Raw genomic sequence first — 7,217 nt, 5'->3', positions numbered from 1 at the left:
AAAACAACAACAACAACAAGCCAATAACAAAAAGCAAAACAACAAGGAAGAAGAGCTTATAGTTAGTTCAGGGACTGTTTGTTGGCCTTTAGGAGTGTTTTCCAGTGGAGTCTGTTGGGGCGCCAAGCTCTGGCCCCAAAGTCTATTTTCGGTATTCGTTGCTCTGTTCCCCTTGCTGTTCTGTTCCATGCCCTGGGGACTTCGTTGCTCGGTTCCCCTTGCTGTTCTGTTCCATGCCCTTAGTGTTTTGCCTCAGTGTGGTGGGATCAGATTGGGCGCAATTTCCCACATTGTGTCTCCAGTGTTGTCCCCTGTAGGGCTATGGGTCAGTGAGGGATGTCATGTCTCATAGAGGGGCCAGCCATGTGGTCTTCTCTGTGCATTGGGTGCTCTGAGCAGGGATATCATCCTCAGGGCTTGGTGGACCAGGACGTGCTCCACTCTCTCCCCCTCCCCCTTCATTTGCTCCTGTGTGCTCTGATCAGACTGTCCCTCTCCTGGAGCTGCAGATTCAGTGCTGTCCTCTGAAATAAGTTCTTCTTGGGGGAGGGGCAGGAGTCCACCTAGTTGGGATTGGGGTGGGCCCCTCAGACTCCTCCACTGGTTCCCTACTCCATGCCAGCATATTGCATTCACATTTTGGAGCACCGGATTGAAGTCTGGTCCCTCTTTCCCTGTGGAGATATAAACAATACTCTCCCCTTGGGTGGATTAGTGCCCTGTGCCCCAACTACCCATTCTTTTTATTTTTTTCCCTTTCCTCCCCTTACTTATGGTAGCCAACTTTCATTATCTTTCTGCCATTGCTTATTCACATGTCTCTCCCTTCTCCACGAAATCCCCATGAGGCAGTTGTTCGTCACTGGATGATACACATTTCCATGAGGCTGTGCTTAGTTGTGTCAGTTCTTTTCTTTTGTTGCACTTCAGACTCACTTATTTCCACTGCCTCATCCTGTAGTCCTCGGATTATTTCTTCTGTAAATTCAGACCTGCCATTACATTCTAACTATGAATCTTTCACTTCACTTGTTTAACTTTCTTCACCAGTATTTCTGTTTGATGCCTTTTTAAAGTGTCTATGTCTATTATATTCTTGTTTTTTCCACGCCTCATTTTCCCAATTTATTTTTCACCACTTTCTAATTTAAATTTTTAGTACAGAAATCAAAAGACTATGGAATATAGGATTCACTTATAGTATGTACATTCAAGGATACTTAGCTACTTGGAGACTAGGTGCATTCAATGGAGGAAAGAAAAATCTCTTCAATAAATAGTACTAAGGCCACTGGATTTCTACATACAGAAGAAGTTAATTTGTATCCCTATCTCTAACTGTATACAACAAAGAGTGCAAAATGGATCAGCAACCTAAGTGTAAATGGTAAACCCATAAAACTCAGAACAGAATATACAGATGGGACAAAATCTTCAAGATCTAGCTTGGAAATGGATTCTTAGATACAATACCCAAAGCAGAAGCAAAAAAGGAAAACAGATAACTTGAGTCTCATAAAAATTAAAAAACATTAGTTCAAGAAGGAAATCACCAAGAAAGTGACAAGACGGCCAAAGAAATAAGCAGAGAAAACTTATTTGGAAATAATATAGCTGCTAAAAGACCTCATAATCAGAATGTTTAAAGGACAACTACAACTCACCAACAAAGAGAAATAACCCAACTACATAATGGGTAATTGATTAGAATCCCTCCAAATAAGAAGCAAATGGCACACAGTACATGTACCTGGGTCGTCATCCGACCAGTTACCATTGAGTCAAGGGTGTCTCACAGTGACTCCATGTGTGTCAGAGTAGAACTGTGTGTGCTCCATGGGTTTCAAAATGCCTCGTTTTCACAGGTCAACAGACCTTTCCTTTAAAAGGCACTGGGTGGACTTAAACCACCAACCTTTTGTCAGCAGCAGAGTCTATTGAAGTTTAGCACTACTTTATTTTTCATATTATTTTTTATTTTTAAATTAAACCATTTTTGACATATAATTCACATATCATACAAGTCAAACATACTTCACCCCCAAAAGTAAAAGAAAGCAAACGCCCCCCCAAAACCAAAAACCCAACAGTAATAAACAGAAAAATCACAATTTAAAAGAAAGCAGAAAATAACCAAAACTAGAACAAATTTTAAATGGACCAAAAGGGAGAACAAATGATAAGGTGTTAAATTTTAACCTGACTATATCTGCATTGATCTACTTTCCAATATATTGTTAGCAAGGCGATTCATATCCTTGGTCGATGGTCAGAGGGGATTCTCCAGAGGCTTAATCAGTGTGAGGACTCTACAAATATATTTTGAGTTTTCACTATCATCCATAGCCTTTTGCAAACCAAGTGCTCAGAATTTAAGATCTACTACAGTCTTAGATTTTATTATTTACATCCTTGGAGCACGCAGGCTCTTGTACTTCTGTGTAGACTTAACTTACACCTCACTTAGATGGCTGCTTGTTTTAAGAAAACCTTTAAAAACCTAGACGCGATTCTTTCTGACAGGAACCATCTGATTTATTTACATTTTGCTATAGCACCCATATCTTCAGTGATCTCTTCATGAGCACAGGTATCAAGTAGGACGGTGTCATAAGAGCTAATTGTTTGTAGATTAGGGCTACAATTAAATGTGAGCTCAAAATCCATTTATGTAGCTGTGCTTTATATATCCCCCTGTGGTTCACTGTAGAGACATCGGTATCATTTTATGGGGAACATTATAAATCATCTCCTTGGAGCATATGGTAATTATATTGATAGTATCATTAATTTATTCAATGGTATAGAATTTAAAATTCTGTTGAGAAAAGGAAAGTGTCCATGCATAGGACAACTTTTTAGACTAAACCCCATGGATTGTTAACTTGTACAGATTAGAAACCTAAGTGACTGGACACTCTGCCAAAAGTGAGGGCCAGAGATAGGGGACAACTTTCGGTAACGCTCATGCACAAAGACGAAACGGCCTGCTGGACCGGAGCGCATCCACAGGAAGCAGAGGATGAAAGTGAAACATGAAGGGCAGTCTTTCAGTTGACATGCATTTGGCACCCCTAAAGCAAGAGATGTGAACTAGTGTCCAGTGACTGCCCAAACCAGAGCCTCTCCCCAATTTTTTTAGTTCTTTATCATGTTTTCCTTTAGTTCTTTGAACTTGTGTAATATTTTGTTTCAATATTTTCTCATCTGTTTACTGCCTGGTGCTATTTCATGGAGATAATTTCTGTTATACCCTCATGTGTTTTGAGTGGACTGTCATTTTCAGGTTCTTGGTGTGCCTCATTGCTTTATGTTGAAGCCAAGACATTTATCTATTACAGTGTTAGCTTTTTTTAAATTAATCATTTTATTGGGGGCTCTTATAGGTCATATAACAATCCATACATCCATCCATTGTGTCAAGCACATGTGTATATATGTTGCCATCATATCTTTACAAAACATTTTCTTTCTACTTGAGCTCTTGGTATCAGCTCCTCATTTTTCCCTCCCTCCCTCATGAACCCTTCATAATTTATAAATTATTATTTTCATATCTTACATCGACTGCTGTCTCCCTTCACCACTTTTCTGTTGTTCGTCCCCCTGGGGGTGGGGGGGGCGTGTTATACATCAATCATTGTGATTGGATCCCCTTTCCCCCCCACCTTCCCCCTACCCTTATGGTATCGCTACTCCCATTATTGTTCCTGAGGCGTTTATCTGTCCTGGATTCCCTGTGTTGTGAGCTCTTATCTGTACAGTGTACAGTGCTCTGGTCTAGCTGGATTTGTAAGGTAGAACTGGGGTCATGATAGTGGAGGGAGAGGAAGCATTAATGAACTAGAGGAATATTGTGTATTTCGTTGGTGCTATACTCCACCCTGGTTGGCTCGTCCCTTCCTTGTGACCCTTCTGTATGGGGATGTCCCATTGTCTACAGATAGGCTTTGGGTCTCCACTCTGCCCTGCCCCTCATTCGCATCGATGGTGTTAACTTTTTCAATTCAATTGTAAATACAATGCTTTCAAAAGTACTAATTTCTGCAAAAATATTTTAGGGTGGCACAACCTTGGGGCTTTGCTCACTGCTCCTCTTCCCTCCTTGTGAGAGCTCTGATTCAAACTGGAGGAGGTTCAGTCTGTCAGGCAGCTCCCTGAACAGTCAGAACACACACTGATCAGTCCGCCAGCAGATTCTGACCTGCTCGTTCACAGCTCGACATCAGGAGCCCTTCTTTCTGCATATGGAAGCTTTCAGGCAGCCTCTGCATTTGGTGTTTGTTCAGTGTTCTCTTTGACACCCAGTAGGAGCTCTAGTTTGGACCAGACTGAAGTCCAAGTCTTAGAGGCCACTCCCAGCCTGCTGAGAGCAGACGCAATAAGCAGTCCACCAGTATGGTCTTTGATATTTACTTTGGAGCCAGAGTTAGATCCAGAGCCCGCCCTCTTCTGCAGGAGAGTGGTGTGTTGGCTGGGACTCCACTGCAGCCATTTGGCTGCTGTAACTCGGGGGGGGGGGGGGGGGGGGTGACAGAGGAGTAGAAAAAGATCTTCCTATCATTTAAAATTCTGTCTCATCTTGCTACAGTTTGTTGCTTGTAGTTGCCGCAGTATGCCTTCTTACAGGACCGACCAGATATCGAGCTGCTCTTCTTGATGCTCGGGTGAAAGAATCAGAATCTTCCGCCTGTATATCCTAATGTCTTCCTGGAAGTGCTCCTCTTTTAAAAAACGTGTCGGTTACATTTTCCATTGTTTTTGCTGTTTTTAGGTATGAAGACACTTGGGCTGCACTTCACAGAAGAGCCAAGGAATGTGCAAATGCTGGAGAGGTGAAGCATATTCTCCTCCTATACTTGTGGGATATTTTATTTATTCAATATAAATGCTAGGGTTTTTATTATAAGGTTCTATTAAAATGTTTTGCAAGATATTTAAAAGTGATTATAAAACTCCCTTTAAAAAGCACATTTTAATAATGTCATAGTGATGTAATCTCAGTTTGGTTAGGCTTAGAGAGTTTATTAATGGTCACTTGTGAATGGTTGGTTCATCTAGTTATAATTTTTTTAATCATTTTATTGTGGGCTCGCACAACTCATCACAATTCATACATACATCCATTGTATCAGGCACATTTGCACATCTGCCATCATCGTTCTCAAAACATTTTCTTTCTACTTGAGCCCTTGGTATCAGCTCCTCATTTCCCCCCTCCCTCCCCACCCCTCTCCCTCATGAACCCTTGATAAGTTATAAATTATTATACTGTCTGACATCTCCCTTCACCCACTTTTATTTTATCTGTCCCCCAGGGAGGGGGTTATATGTAGATCCTTGTGATCGGTTCCCCCTGTCTACTCCACCCTCCCAGTATTACCATTCTCACCACTGGTTCTGAAGGGATCATCTGTCCTGGATTCCCTGTGTTTCCAGTTCCTATCTGTACCAGTGCACAGACGGATTTGTAAGGTAGAATTGGGATCGTGATAGTGGAGAAGCATTTAAGAACTAGAAGAAAGTTGTATATGTTTCATCGTTGCTACACCACACCCTGACTGGCTCGTCTCCTCCCCACGTCCCTTCTATAAGGGGATGATGTCCAGTTGCCTACAAATTGGTTTTGGATCCCCACTCCACATTCCCCCTCATTCACAATGATATGATTTTTTGTTCTTTGATGCCTGATACCCGATAGTTATAATGTTTATGAATTTGAATGTAATGCTTTTTCAATGTGTAAAAACTATAAGATGTAATCTCCTTGCATCCATTGTTAAAAGAATTTAGTATTCTTTGGTCAAAGGCAAAGCTTTGCTCAGTTTACCTAAATAGTTTGCTTAAGCAACAACAATAACAAAAAAACCCGTGCTCACTCAGTCCATTCTGACTCATCGTGACCCTCCATAGGGTTATTGAACCTATAAATCTTTATGGGAACAGATAGCCTCATCTTTCTCCTATGGAGCAACTGGTGGTTTTGAACTACTAACCCTATGGTTAGCAGCTCAATGCTTATCTTAATAACAAAAATATGGAAACAAGCAAACAGAAAAAAAAATTCAGTGGTATCCCTAATTCACTTAGAAGAGTTATCCATAAGTCCTATTTGTATGGCATATGATGATTTAAAATGATTTGTAATTTTAATTATTTGATACCTATATGTGTTAGGCTGGGTTTGCTAGAGAAACCAATAATTTGTGCTTATATATACACATAAGAAATAAATTTATATTAAGGATGTGGCTCATGCCTTAGAGAAGTGGATTGATCCAGTCTGACTCAAGTTCATGGATCAGCTACTAACATGGAGGATTTTCCTGATTTGGGTGGCTGCCAAGGCTGATGAACCAGGAAGCAGGAATATTATAGCTGATGAATGCAGATTCAGGTGAATTCAAGGTCGGCAGGTCAAATGGCAGTCTCTGATGACTCCTAGAGTTGACAGACAATTTAATGGGCCATTGGCTTAAGTCCAGAGAAACAGAGGTCAATTAGCCATAGACAAGATCCAGACCAGAAGGAAGGGAAGAAACTCTCCACAGCGTCTACTTATGTATTGAGTAGGCCACACCCCTGAGAAAACATCGTCAGGCCTGTGACCTGAGTAAGGGGATACATTCCACCTTATCTTCGCTCCACTGCCTGACTTCTCACACCAGATTCACAGAGTTGATTACATTACGTTAGGTCACATCATGGAGCGGAGGCCTAACTACTAAACTATTGATGATCCTGGGCCAGCCAAGTTGACACAAACCTAGCTGTCAAAGTATACTTAAAAAGGTTTATGCTCCAAAGTCAAATACTGTTTGATGTTGATTTCCACAGAATTTTATTTCTTTCTAAAAGGCTTCTGTGATTCTTTTGTGTAATAGAAACCGACTTTCTCCATTTACCTATGTTAGTGGGGCTATCGTTACACAGAACATGGGAATACATGTGATGAAACACATCATGGGAATACATGTGATGAAACACATCTGGTCTTTCTCTTAGGAAATACTTAAAAGAGACAACTTGTGTTCTGGCAATAAGGCCGAGTAGATATTTGAAAATTCTACCCCACTATAAAACACTTAAATGCTAGATAGATTTAAAACTCTTTTTTTTGGAAGGATAAAAAGTTACTCATCGGACAGGGCAAGATATGACAAAATAACAATTTATAAATTATCAAGGGCTCATGAGGGAGGGGGGAGCGGGGAGGG

At 40.9% G+C, this 7,217-nt stretch overlaps 1 protein-coding gene across 1 annotated transcript in view; it reads left to right on the top strand.

The window, feature by feature from the left end:
- Nucleotides 1-7,217, top strand: part of DTNBP1 (dystrobrevin binding protein 1) — a 155,426-nt gene that overhangs the window by 41,480 nt on the left and 106,729 nt on the right. Inside the window, exon 4 of the mRNA XM_045298684.1 lies at nucleotides 4,775-4,835. The gene's annotated coding sequence lies outside the window, so the exon portion shown is untranslated. The remainder of the gene's footprint in view (nucleotides 1-4,774; nucleotides 4,836-7,217) is intronic.

The sequence above is a fragment of the Echinops telfairi genome, unplaced genomic scaffold (assembly GCF_000313985.2).
Source record: "Echinops telfairi isolate 266 unplaced genomic scaffold, ASM31398v2 ScPeMD7_7439;HRSCAF=8477, whole genome shotgun sequence".
In the NCBI taxonomy this organism is placed as follows: Eukaryota; Metazoa; Chordata; class Mammalia; order Afrosoricida; family Tenrecidae; genus Echinops; species Echinops telfairi.
The sequence above is the reverse complement of the archived record's forward strand: the minus strand, read 5'-3'. Positions and strand labels throughout refer to the sequence as shown.